The 12,407-nt window shown below is 36.2% G+C and overlaps 1 long non-coding RNA gene across 1 annotated transcript in view; it reads left to right on the forward strand.

Moving 5' to 3' along the window:
• LOC120892789 (uncharacterized) overlaps positions 1–12,407 on the forward strand; it is a 227,707-nt gene that overhangs the window by 99,072 nt on the left and 116,228 nt on the right. Inside the window, exon 7 of the long non-coding RNA XR_005737561.2 lies at positions 3–167. This is a non-coding gene — a long non-coding RNA (uncharacterized LOC120892789). The remainder of the gene's footprint in view (positions 1–2; positions 168–12,407) is intronic.

Consider the following 12,407-nt stretch of genomic DNA (forward strand, 5'->3'; position numbering starts at 1 on the left):
AGCTCAAAGGTGGTTCAAAGGTGGATCAGAAGCCGGATGTCCCACTGTCTAGCCCAAGGACACTCAGGTCTGCGCCAATGTAAGGATGTCAGTGCACTCGCTCCATCTCCCCGCCACCTAGACTCTAGGATTTTCTACAGACACATTTATGTTGTCTACAAATGAAGGCGAGTTTTTCTGTTTACCTTCCTATTCATATTTCTGTTTGTTTGTTTTGTTTTATTGCATGGAGTAGAAGCAGAAATGTAATGTTGAATAGAAGTGATGGTATTGATTATCTTTACTTGTTCTCCTTCTCTAGAGAAATGTGTTCAACCTTTCATTGGTAAGCACAATATTAGCTGTAGTTCTTCATAGATATCTTCCATCAGATAAGAAATTTTTTTCTGATCCCAATTTTCTGAGAGCTTTTTTTTAAATTCAGAAATAGAATGTCTTCTCTATACTATTGACACAATTATATTAATTTATGTTTTACCTTAATTTATTTTAGAATGTTAAACCAACCATGAATTCCTGGTATGAATTAAATGTGGTCATGAAGTAGCATCCTTTTCTCATATTGCAGGATTAAATTTGTTAATGTTTTCATGGAATATTTGCATTAATATTCATGAGCAACATAGTGTTTTGCTTTTGATGTTTTTTTCTGGTTTTGGAGCAAGGGTTATACTGGTCTCATAGGTGAGTTATATTATACAAATTATATACTGTAAATTATATACATAATTATAAATTATATCTTATCTAATGTAAAATTCTTATTTCTGTGCTAATGTTTCATAAACTTTAATGGTAAAGGAATCTGAGCCTAGTGTTAATTTGTTTTTAATTTATTAAGTAAATTTGAAATTTTACTATGTTTTTAATTCAAATAAAATCTAATGGATATAGGAGTACTTGGATTTTCTATTTCACCAGGTATTCATTTCAATAATTTTTGTCTTTCAAGGAATTTTCCATTTCATATAAATTGTCAAATTCGTTGCATATTTTTTTCTTAATATTCTTATTACTATTTTAATGTTCATAGGATCCATAATAATTATTATTCACTTATTCCCAATATTGGCAATTTGTTGTGGGTTTTATTTTCAGTCTGTTGGAGTTTTCCCATTTTATTATTCTTTCAAAGAAGCAAATTTTTTATTTCATTGATTTTCCTCTATCATCTGTCAGCTTCTTATTTTATTTCTGCTCTCTTTTTTATTAATTTTGGGTTTAATTTGCCTCTACTTTTTCAAGATTTTTAAGTTGGTAACTCAGACAATTATTTTTAAAGATGCCTTTTACAAATACAAGCAGAGCTAAGCCAGGCACAGTGACACATGCCTGTCCCCAGACTTGGGGATTGGGAGATCAAGGCAAGAGGTGTTAAGGTCTGTAGACAAGTCAAAATAACACATGGTATTTTGCCAGAGAAATGTTAGAGTTTGTAAACAAGTCTGGATGGTACCTGGCAAAATGCCAGAGGGAGTGGTTTGAGAAGTAACAAAAGCAAGCCATTAAGTGTGGAGATTCCTTATTGGTTGACTGATGTATCTAGTTTATGCTAATTAAGATAAGCTGTACAAAATGTATAAATAGCTCTGTTGTCCTACAATAAACGGCTTCCATTCCTGCTGTATCAACGTACACAAGTTATTCATCACCCCCCCCCTGCTATTCTGCTGCAGCCGCCCCCTGGCAAAGAGGATCACAAATTAGAGGTTAATTTGGGTAACTTAATGAGATTTTGTCTCAAAAAATAAAAGAGGTGCGGATATAGTTCAATGGTAGAGTATCCCCGGGTTCAATCCCCAGTGCCAAAACAAAAAACAAAATAAAACCAAAAAAACATGAGCTACATATTTCTCTCAACACATTGCTATAACTACAACTGACAAACTTTGTTTTGAGTTTCTTACCATTCAGTTCAAAATATTGTTCTACTTTTTCTTTTTCACAGTTTTCCTGCCCCAATATATCTCTTTTCTCCTTTTGATATTGTCCTCTTTGTTTATTATTTTTGAGGTGCTGTTTATTATTTCTGCAAGCTTTTTCTGTTTTTCTTTTTGAATTTCAGTTTGGTATACATTCTATTGCCCCTTTTCAAGTTCACTGATTTTTTTCAACAGTGTCTAATTTGTTAATGCTATCCAATCAATACTCTGTTTTGGATACTGTATTGTTTTAGCTCTGTAATTTCTATCAAATCCTTTCTTATAGTTTTCCTTTCTTCATTATGATGTCTTTTGTTCCTTCAATAAATTTATGTTTTCTTCAACTCCTTGAAAGTATTTATAAAATTTTTATCTACTACTTCCATCATCCCTTTGGTTTCTGGGTCTGTTTCTGTTAACTGATTTGCCTCTTGAATAAGAATGCCATCATCCTGGGTTTTTTTTCCCCCCTTTGTTTAGCAATTTCATTAAACACTGGACATTGTTAATGTTACATTGTTGATGTTAAGAATTTTACTGTCTTTCTTTAGTGGTGGGAGGCATTTAGTTACTTATAAGTCTACTTGATGTTTTTGAGGATTGCCTTTAAGCTTTGTTAGGATGGGTCTGGTATAGCCTTTGTGTTAAGGCCAGCTGAGTCCCTTTTGGGGGTCCCTATAAGTGTCCAGAGCGTTCAGTGATGTCTCTCCATTTTGGTTGATTTGAACTCAAATGACTCCTAACCCTTGTGAGCTCCACTAATTGTTCTGCTTGCTAGTAGTTCCACCAGTACTTCCCTGATCATTCTTTTTTCATTCAGGCTTATAGATTCTCACTCTGCATATGCATAGCTTACTATTTGACCCTAGACTCAAAGAATCCCCTGTGTAGTATCCAGGCCTATTCTGTAGCTCCCTCCTCTGGTGTTCTGCTCTGTAAATTTCAACCAGCTCAGGGACCCTGAACTTGAATCTCTCTCCCTGATTCAGCAGGATTGCTGTGCTCTTTCTGAGCCTGCTGTCCCTGTGCAAATCTAGAAAGTGCCTCCAAGCAAATGACTATGGGGCTCTCCTTATTTTAGTTTCATCTCTCAGGTATCATAGTCAAGTGTTACTTTCACCCAACATCTGAAAACAGTAATGAATGTATTTTGCTTAGATTTATGGTTATTTGTAATGAAAGAGATAATTATTCCACTATAGCCCAAGAGTTTTTAGTTTTCAATCATAAATGTATTTTAAATTTTATTGAATGCATTATTTCACCTATTAAGATTACTTGTGGCTTTTTTTTAATTTGTTATGGTGGTGAATTACTTTAATAACTTTCATAATGATAAAATGTCCTCATATGCTTGAGATAAACCCAACATGATAATGAGAAATTTTTAAAAAAATACTAAATTTGTTTTGCCAATGTTTTGTTCAGAGTGTTTGTACCTTTTTTCAAGAACAAGATCAATTATGTACTTTCTCATACTATCTTTGGTTTTGGTAACCAGGATATGCTAATCTTTTAAAAGATACAGGGATATGTTTGTTTCTAATGATGCTGTAACAATTTACTGCAAATTTAGTGACTTGAAACAACATGAATTTATTATCTTGAAGTTCTGGAATGAGTCTCACTGGCTACAATTAAGGTATTACACCAGGGCCACACTGCTCACTCCAGAGGCTCTGGGAGACAGTTGTTGTTTTTGTTTGTTTTGCTCTTCTGTCTTCTAGAGACTGCCTGCATTCTTTGGCTCATGGTCCCTTCCAGCCAGAATAATATCACTCAGAGATTTCCAGTGGTCCCATCTTCTTCCTTCACTCTGACAGTCCTACCTTCCTCCCTCACTTATAAAGACACGTGTGATTACATAGAACCCAGATCATGAGCAATCTGTGTCATTATCATAGACCAAACATGTTTTTATTTTCTACAATGTTAGAGTTTATTGAATAACAATAAATTCACAGGCTACACCACTTTCATCACTGAGTACTTGTGGGTCACTTGGTAGTGAAAAGCTGGGCAATCACAAGTTCTTTTATTCCAGGATTGAACTCTCATAATACTCAAGTCACACATCATCCTTCATATATATATGAATGTGCATATATATACCACAGAAATTCTAAGAAAGGGTTAAATGGCTTCAGAGTTACAGGATGCTGAGTCAAGAGCATAGGCAGAAAGAGAGATGAATGCAAACTCAAAGTCACTGTAGGTGTCAGAAAAGGATTTGAGTGAACCAGTTCAGCAGAGTTGTCAAAGTAGTTTCAGTTTCAATTTCAGAATGTCAGATTGGAGTGGGCCATTCATGTCATCACAGGCAGAAGAAACTGTGCTCTGCTGAAGCCCAATGGGACAGGAAATCAAAGGTTCATCATCATGACATTTTTCCTGGGCAAGGCTCTTAATGAGTGACCAACTGACCAGGTGAGGATACTTCTAGTGAAGGGATTGCTTCATTGAGTGCTCTAGTGTGTTCAATAATCTCATGGGCCTGATTTTTCCTATTTGAGTTTGATATACTCATGCATCCATGTGCTTCTGATTAATTTGATAAGTCCACAAGTGGTCATTTTTATTAACATGATTAACTTATCAATTCATGCCTTATGGTTATACTTGGCAAATAGTGGTTGTCTACTTGTACAAACAAGGTATGGGATCGTTTTACTTCAGCACTTAAACTCAAATGGAATAGCTTATGGCAAACTATTGGATTACAAAATGGAGTAACTCAGGTTTAGGCACAGCCAGAAAACTGCTGTTCTATACATCATGAAGTAAGTCAGATTAAAAAAAAAAGAAAGAAAGAAAGTATAAGGTAAATATCTTTATAAGATAAGGTCAAAGCCTAATCCACTTAGATAATCCAGGATAATTATCCAGGATAGCATCCCTATCTCCAGATCATATAATCACATCTGCAAAGTCCCTTTGCTAAAACAAATATTCACAGGGTCTACAGATTAGGACATGGATATCTTTGGGGGCTGTTATTCTACTATCACAAGAAGGGAAGATGTCCCCCAGTTGGCTTCATTTTGGGAAGATCTTACATATGGCTAGAATTAAAAATTTCTTGAATATCTGATCAAAAAGTTGCCTATAAAATTATATGGAACATTTTTGTAGGTAGATTATTTTTAATGTAGCAAAAGTATGTGTGAATGTGTATGTGTACATAAAATAACCATAGCAATATTGAGAATATAATTATTACTTTGCAGTGTTTTTTACCATAGGATATATTTATATTGTGCTTTAAATATCTTCAAATAATTCTAATTGACCAAGTAGAGATATAGTTGATTTCTTTTGCATTTCAGGATTTCTTTTATCATTTTGATTTATTTTACCTTATCATTATTTAAAACATTCACGATTCTGATATTAAAACTATAATAACAAGGTTTATTCAGAAAAGACTGATTTCCAGACCTGTTCACTAATCCTCTTTCCTGCCTCACCATGTGAGTATTCATGGGCCTTGGGTTTATTATTCCATTTTTAATTTTTCATATGGGGAAGAATGTGTGTATGCATGTATGTATATTAGTTCTTAATTATATTTCTATAAACATCAAAGAACATCTTGTTAACCTTTTGCATTGTTGCTATATGATAGATGAGAAATGCTAGTTGATATGCCTTTAACTGGCATTTTTAAAAATTTTTTTTAGTTGTAAATGGACAGAATATCTTTATTTATTTTTATGTGGTGCTGAGGATCGAACCTGGTGCCTCACACGTGTAAAGCAAGCGCTCTACCACTAAGCTACAGCCCCAGCCCCTAATTTGCATTTTTTTATATTAATACGGGACAGATGAACATGAATGGTGGGAACATGAAATTAAGGGAATAATTCTACTAAATGGGCCCACTGTGCTGACCCCCACATACTTTCTTTCTTTTTTTATTTTTAATTAGTTGTTGATGGACTTTTATTTTTATTTATTTGTATGTGGTGCTCAGAATCAAACTAAGTGCATCATGCCTGCTAGGCAAGTGCACTACCACTGAGCCACAACCCCAGCGCCCCACCCCACCCCACCCCCACAGACATTCACCTTTGAAAAACAATGTACCTGTAGCTCTGTCTGACTTGAGTGGACAGGATATGTCACGTTTCTCAGCAAACTACCTGTTGTCTGAAGCCTGAAATAATTCTGATAAAAGGGGAGATCTTTTGTGACCTTTACACAGAGGAGATTCCAGAATTCAGGGAGATAAGGATAATATTCCCTAACCATCAATATAAGAACAAGTTCCAATTAAAACTGTCAGCATGGACCAAAGTGACCTAGATTGGTCATGGCAATGGGGACTCATAAGTCTGATGTCATCCTGCTAACAGTCAAGAGGTGGATCTGGGAAGGAAACTTCTGAAAGTTTCCTTCAACTTCTGGAAACTTCTCTGGAACCCAGTAATAAAACTGGAATCCAGGAGAGGCATGCTATCCCTCTCTTCTCTGAGAAGACCCATTTTCTTCATTGAGAGTGCCCCTTTCACTTTTTCTACCCCTTCAGTAAATCCATGCCTGTTACTGAGTGACTTGTCTGAAATTACCTTGACTTGATCACAAGAATTGAGGTTTGAAAGAGTGTGTGGGGGAGTGTCTTTGTGTTGTCTCAGTTTCCCAGCCCTATAACAATATCATAAGCAGCGCTGAGCGTCTTTCCCTGTGTTTAAGGGCATTTGCAGTTATTTTGTGAACTATTTATCCAATATTAGATGAAAGTATATTTTCTATAGATCTATTGGTATATTTCCTTTGGTTTTAAATATTAGATATCAGCCAATTTTATGTTATAGATAATTAATATTTCCCCAAATTTGACACTTTGACTCTGATGTGATGTAAGTTTTAAATGTTTTTTGATTAATTATTTTATTTTTCTCTTCCAAGAGTATTTTTAATTTTTATCTATGGATATTAAAAATCTATTGATATTTTCCCTTATTGACTCTGGTTTTCAAATCACATTTAGAAAAGGTTTTCTTCATCCCCAAGTTATTAAAACTATGCCTCTTGTTTAAAATTCAATCATCTCTTATTACAACACTTCTTATTTAAAATTCCATTTTTCTTCTCTGATTTTGGGTGTTGCCGCTATTATATACTGAATTCCCAATATATTTGAATCTATCATTGAATTTTTCTACCTATTTATTCATGTGTCTATCTTCTCATAAGTTGATACCACATAATTTTAAGTATGGATCATTACAACCTAATGTAATGTTGCACATTTATTATTTAGTAGTAATATTCCTCCCTACACCATTGCTTTTCTTTCTAACCTTTTTCTGGCTATTCTTTTTCATTCTTCCAAATGTATAATCAACTAGAAATTGGAAAAAAAGCTCCAGGAAAAATAATACTCATGGTATTGGTATTTTTATTTGAACTGTATCCAATTTATAAACTCAATGAAGAAAAATTTATATCTTAGGATGTTAAATCTTCCTATCTGAAATGTGGTATGTTTTTCTATGTATATCTATATTATTGTCTCTAAGAAGTGTTTTATGGTGTTCCTTATGTATGGGTTTAGACATTTCTTGCTATCTAGGTTTATGGTTTACTTTGTTTTGTTGTTGTAAATTGGAGTCTCTCTCACATTTTATTCTCTAAATGGTTATTATTTTTATATACCAATTTATGTATGTTGGTTTTATAATTTATTACTTTATATATTTTCTTACTACTGTAATGTTTTTCATTGAGTCCTCTGAGTTTTTAGAGAGATAATCATGCCATCAACAAATACAGTTTTATTCCAGTCTTCCCAATTTATGCCATTAATTGCTTTGCTTATCTAATTGTATCATTTGTACCTGTTCTTTAATTTTATTATTTTTTTTCACCTGTGAATACAGAGTTAAATTAGTTGTCCAATGAATTTCCAAATAAGGTTATAGATTTTGATTAAAAATATCCATCTTTATCCCCAATTATACTAGATAGAATAGAGGCTTGTTCATATTAGTAGTATCCACACTTTCATTTCTTCTTTCTTTTTATATTAATAAAGTAATAAGTGCAAAAGTGATAAACTATTTCAGCAATACCATAGTCTCTACTAAATAGACAAGGAGGGTAAATGTAGCTAAAATGCTAGTATTGGACAGCAAATAGTATCCTCATGAGGTAGTACCTTATGTGATCTTGTTGGCAAAGGTAGAATCAAGTAGGAAAGGACTTAAAAAGAGTATTAAGAACAATGCAGGTAAGCACAAGTGGTTCAAGAGTTAGACTTTCCCAAAGCTGAAGACTTGTTATATATTTTACACTTGAGAGATTTCCAAGACAGATATTCTTCTGTATTTCTGTTATCCAGATATAAACATTAATGCTTTAAAATACATTTTCCTATTTTAAAAATATAATGTTTTACAAGGGTACATACACATGCTTTCACATTTGTTAAACTCACAGAATGTATACCACCAAGAGTGAATCCTAATGCAAACAATGGATTTGGGGTGATAATGATGTGGATCACTGCTGTGAAGGATGTTGATCATGGGGGACACTGTGGCTGTGAGGGGCAGGAGATAAGGACTCTGTACTTCCTGTTCATTTTGCTGTGAATGTAAAGTTGCTCTAAAAAAAAGTCTACAAATTAAATATATATACATATACACAAATATTTGTATATATGCAATCTATCATTTTCATTTAAATAATACTATATATCATAGTATCCTATTATTTTATCTTTTTCACTTAAGTTTTAAAATCTTTTATATTGAAATTGAATGCCCTTACAACAAAGTTCACTACTATTTCCTAATAAAAATCACAGAAGTAAAATAATTGTTCCAAAGAAATGAACATTTTAAAAGTCTTTTTGATACTTATCATCATCTTTCTTTGGGGTATAATAACTATTTGTTGATTGAGTGAAAACTGGCATCTTTTTGTGAGGAGGGAGTGAGTAAAGTAAGTCAGGGCAGCTGGTTTTCACTGGTGAGGGCTCCTGATAATTGAGATTTTTTTTTTCCCATTTATACTCTACCACCTATCGCTCCAAGAAGTAGGGCCCCTCTCCAATGAGAGAATCTCAAGTGTTAGGCAGTTGTTGAAATTCTTGTGTTATGTCATTTCTTCCTGAAGCCCACTGCCTTACAGGACTGATCCTCTGACAGAGACTATATGAAGACGAAGGAAAGTCAAATTAGCAGGGTCTCAGTTATCTGCAAATCTTCACAGTGCAGGAGAAGGAGCTAGGTTTTAGGCAGGGTTGTGCCTAGCTGCTTGTCTCTGGCTCTTTCACTCTCTGATTCTCAGTGATATCATCTGTTCCAATCATCTTGTAAGAACAAAATGAAAATATGTCCAGCACTCTGCACAATGTCACATGGTAAAGCTTCACTAAATGCCCCGTAAGATGGCTTAAATAAGCATGATGCTTTTTTTCATGGTAAACTATTGTAGTTTCCTACAAATACAACCCCTACTTAGGAACGTCCTGACCACAGAAATGACAATAGCAGCCTTATCAATACCCTCCCCCATCTCTGCCATCAAATCTCTCATCTTTGCTTCTTTGGGAACCTCCTCCCTGGCCCAACCAGAACTCCCCATGGGACCCAGACACAACCACTCTTTGTACCTTCTGCCAGCTAGTGTTGCCAGAGTCCCCATCTCCCCCAGAACAGCCGCAGACCCAAGGCCTCTAAAAGTTACCAACTCTAGAAGCCCTTGACTCTGGGTGTCTGGGCCTTCCCAGTTAGAAGTTGGACCAATTTCCCACAGTCCCTTATCTGCAAATGGTGTGGAGGGGAATCTCACTCTTCTTGGAGTTATTTTGTGACAAATTGAGGTAGTAGGAAGAAATCTTGACTGGGAACTCAGGATAGTTGGTTTCTAGATCTCATTCTGCCAATCCAGCTGTGGCCTGCAACCTAGTCTTTTCACCACTCTGTGCTTTAGTTTCTGGATATGTAAAAAGAAACTGGACTAAATAATTCCCTGGTTAACCATTTGCCATGTACAAATCCCTATGTTATTTTTGTTATACTGGATGAGGGAGAAATAGTGGCGCATGTACAGTCAGTCCCCACCCAGGCCTTTGTAGAGTTGCAGGAATACTAGTGCATCAAGCCCCCCTAGTCCTTGCAGTGATCTGGCTAAGCTTCAATGAATAGATCTGGACTAGCCTAGGTGCTTTTTCTAGTGCTGTTTTGACTGGGAGAACAGATTATATTAAGATTAGATGTCTTAACATCTCAAAAAAGATTTTTCAAATAAAATGCTTTTAAAAAATCACACTAAATAGAACATGTGTATATAGTTGGTATTAAAAAAAAAAAACAGCAAATCAAGTCTTTGCCGTGTTTGGGTATTTTCTCAGCTACCCTCACTTCTGGTGTTTTCTCCTGTTCACTTCCATTCTCAATAGTGTCATCTCAGTCACTCAGCCACTCTTACCTCCTGACAACAGCAATCATCCTCCCTACAGGTCCATCTGCTCCTCATGTATGATCAATCATCAACATTTAGTAGTCTTTATTCAAAAATACAACTAAACCTGCCCCTTCCTTCCAAGTATCACTGCTATCCCTCCAGGCAGGCAGCCCATCTCCCAAGTCTGCCAGACCAGCAGCCCCTTAAGTCCTCCTGTCGCCTTCCAGCTGGCCTGTGAGGGTTGTCTCAGGCACATAACATGGGACAGTAAGAACCAGGTCAGGAGCAAGGAAGGTTTCCAGAGACTGAAGCCCTAGGAACTTCCTTAAGTGTAAAGGAAGATCACTGAATCAGCAAGAAGTCTGCGGGGTCAGTGATGCTAGTGTCTTTATTGCTTTGACCAACAACAAGGAGAGCTGTCAAGGATCTTTGGGATTATAAGAGATCCATTCCAGGTGGAGAGAAAGGTGTGTGTTGGAAGGGTCTGACATCAGAAGTCAGTGAGGCTCTGTTAAGCTGTGTTCAGCTCTGGGACAAGGAGAGGCTCTGGGAACAGGCTCTGGGAAAGGATCAGAGTGCTTTGTTTTCCCTCAGATTCTAAACTCAAGAGGCCTAGCCTTCTTTCATTTTTTTTTTTGTCTTGAACTCAGCATGATTCCTTATTGCATTTTTCCCCTGCCCCCTGCTGAGAGTGACCTTGAAAGAGTTTGTTATCAAAAGAACCTGGCTGAGCTGCTTGCAGACAACCACCAGGAGCCCTTTGCCTCTCAGCTAGAACCACTGTGGTTCTTTTAGGCTGTTCTCGGTGGAGGATGAATCCCCAAACCATTTCGGGGCAACTGCAGCCTCCTAGCAGACAGCCTAGCACACAGAAAATGTGTTGAATTAAATTACCAAAACAAGGCAGGCAGAAGGATTACATTAAAAACCCCCTAGAGCAACCGGTGGGCTTCCAGGGAACAGCAATCAGCCTCCCTGATAATCAGAAAAGAAGATAAGATGATGAGGGGACCTGGAGGTCCCCCAAACAGTCATAAATAAGCCTTTCAGATTCAAAAGTGGACCTTTGCAGACACTTCTTGAGTACAGAGTTTCACAAGTGACAAGCACACAGCACAGTGCAGCCATTCTCCATTACCTACACACAGTGTCAAACGCAGGCATGTGTCTTTCCTACTGAGCCCAAGTGTAGTTTCAGAATCCTTCTCAACAAAGTGCTCCAGGAAGGGCTCCAATTGGAAGGCTGGTGCAGAGGTCAAACTCACCTGCCACCCTTGGTGTAATACATCCCTATCTTTTCAAAAAGAGAAAGCAGAGAAGCAGTTTGCTGCATTTTCTATGCCACAGAGTTACTTTGGCAAAAGAGCTAGAAGGACAACTCAGATCCTTTGATTCCTAATCCAGAGCTTTTTCTAGTAAGCGACCTCTCAACCTTGAGATGACCATTTTCAATAATATCATCTTGGGAATTTAGGAATCTTCCTAGCCTGATGACTCATATGGTGCCTTATGAAGGGCCACATAGCATCCACCCTAAACAGAAGGCATGCAGACCCCAAAAGTTTCCCAATTCATGGATGGTCTTAAGTTATCACTGAAGCTGAGATAAAACTTTGTCATAATTGTTAGTCCCTGCTTCCTGTCTTTGCCTCTCAGTTTCTCTAGAGGAGCCTAGCAATGAAACCTAAATGACCATTATCAATGGCAAATGCCTCAAAGAGATAAATACTGAAGCAAAGCAGTAATATTTTTTGACATTTTATGATTGATTTCTGTTGTCTTGAGCTTTTAGTTCTGTAATAAAAGCTTCTTTTGTATGTGTTTTGCTCTCTCTGATTGTTCACCTTCTCATAAGGGAAAAAAATCTTAATAAATCTTTTGTCTGTTTTGAACTCCATAGATTAAATTTTTACCATGCTAATATACTATATTGCTGAAAGAAGATAATTACGTGATGAAATTAAGACATTCTGCAATTATATCTTGTAATATCATTAATTTCCAGCTGCACACAAATTATATCTACCTCAAGAACAATAGTCATCTCCTTTGTTTCTCTCACAAAAGCAG

The sequence above is a fragment of the Ictidomys tridecemlineatus genome, chromosome 7, assembly GCF_052094955.1.
Source record: "Ictidomys tridecemlineatus isolate mIctTri1 chromosome 7, mIctTri1.hap1, whole genome shotgun sequence".
Taxonomy (NCBI): domain Eukaryota; kingdom Metazoa; phylum Chordata; class Mammalia; order Rodentia; family Sciuridae; genus Ictidomys; species Ictidomys tridecemlineatus.